Here is a 2,232-nt window from a genome sequence, read left to right on the forward strand (position 1 = left end):
AAAGAGAAAGGGGTTTCACCTGTGCTCGTCTTTGTTGTCGTGCGATATGCCCATAAACTCCGGGTAACACTTCAAGCCAATTACCCTCTGACTCCTCTAATCGTTTCTTTAAATTGTTGATTATGACTTTGTTCGTTGATTCTGCTTGCCCGTTACCCATTTAGTGAAATAATCGGTAAGTAAGAGAAGAAACTTTACCTGTCCTTTTGCTTGAGGTAATGGTCCTACTATATCCATTCCCCATTTCATAAATGGCCGCCGCGTAATGACTGGATGTAATAATTCTGCCGGCCTATGCATACTGTTACCATACATCTGGCATTTATCACATTTAGCCACGAAACTTTCCGCTTCTTCTTCCATTTTAGGCCAGTAGTACCCTGCTCTAATCAAGGTTCTCACCAGTGATCTTCCTCCTGCGTGATTCCCGCAATGTCCCTCATGTATTTCCCTCATTACATACTCCGTTTGAGAAGGTCTGAGGCATCTTGCTAAGGGACCACCGAACATTTTACGATAAAGGTTCCCCTGTTTTAAACAGTAACGAGCAGCCTTTTTTCGAAGTGTATGCGCTTGTTTCTTGTCATCAGGGACGGTACCATACTGTAAAAAAGCAATAATTTCGTTTCTCCAATCCCAAGCTAAATTATTGAAATTTACCTCATTCTTATCAGGTTCGAGAACTGAATGAAATAAATGTATAACTGAAGCGTTTGCATCATTTGCCACATCAGCTGCAGATGCAAGATTAGCTAAGGCATCTGCTTCAACATTTTCATCCCTTGATATTTGTATGACCTTCCAAGTTTGGAATTGCTTTATCAGTTCCCGTACCTTTTTCAAGTACTGTTGCATCCTTGCTTCCCTAGCTGTGTAAGTCCCCGACATTTGATTAACCACGAGTTGCGAATCACTTTTGATCACCACTTGATTTATACCAAGTTCTCGTGCCAATTCTAGACCTGCAATCACAGCTTCATACTCCGCTTCATTGTTAGTTATGGAATGACATTTAATAGCTTGCCTAATAGTTTCACCCGTAGGTGGTACTAAAACAATTCCTAATCCTGCACCTTTTATGTTAGATGAGCCATCAGTAAATAAGGTCCATGTTCCTAGATTAGCCCCATTAAGTATCTGTGCTTCTTTTTCAGCTTCTAATTGCATCCCTTGGCTAAAGTCAGCCACGAAATCAGCTAATATTTGGGATTTTATTGCTGTTCTAGGTAGGTACGTGATTTCATATTCACTTAGCTCTATGGCCCATTTGGCTAACCTTCCTGACAATTCATGCTTATGCAATATATTACGTAAGGGGTATGTAGTTACTACAACAATGGGATGACATTGAAAATATGGTCTTAACTTTCTAGATGCCATGATTAAAGCAAGTGCTAGTTTTTCCAGTTGTGGATACCGTGTCTCTGCATCTAACAAAGATTTACTAACATAATAGATAGGAGATTGTTTACCCTGTTCTTCTCGAACCAAAATCGCGCTTACCGCGACTTCTGAAACAGCCAGGTAGATGAAAAGTTTCTCCCCAGCTTTTGGTTTTGCTAGCAAAGGTGGATTTGATAAGTATGTTTTCAAATCCCTAAGTGCTTGTTGACACTCCTCATCCCACTAAAAATGATCCTGCTTCTTAAGGGACGAGAAGAATTTAAAACATTTTTTCGATGATTTAGAAATGAATCTTCCCAAAGCTGCGATTCTTCCCGTCAGTCTTTGAACTTCTTTCTTGTTTGAAAGTATATTAGGGATTTCTTCAATAGCTTTAATCTGTGCAGGATTCACTTCAATACCACGGTTAGAAACAAGAAAACCTAAAAACTTACCTGATGCCACACCAAATGCACATTTTTCTGGATTCAACTTCATATTATATTTTCGTAAAATTTTAAACGTGTCAGACAGGTGCGATATATGATCTTCTGAATGTTGAGTCTTAACTAGCATATCATCTATATATACCTCCATGGTCTTACCTAAATGTTCTTGAAATATTTGGGTAACTAACCTCTGATACGTTGCACCTGCATTCTTAAGACCAAAGGGCATTACCTTATAACAGTAAGTCCCCCTGTCTGTTATGAAAGAAGTTTTTTCTTCATCTCCTGGATCCATCTTGATTTGATTATAGCCTGAATATGCATCTAAAAAACTTAATAGCTCATGCCCTGCAGTAGCATCAATTAATTGATCTATGTGCGGGTAAAACGGTAAAAAGGA

The sequence above is a fragment of the Nicotiana attenuata genome, unplaced genomic scaffold (assembly GCF_001879085.1).
Source record: "Nicotiana attenuata strain UT unplaced genomic scaffold, NIATTr2, whole genome shotgun sequence".
Lineage (NCBI taxonomy): Eukaryota > Viridiplantae > Streptophyta > Magnoliopsida > Solanales > Solanaceae > Nicotiana > Nicotiana attenuata.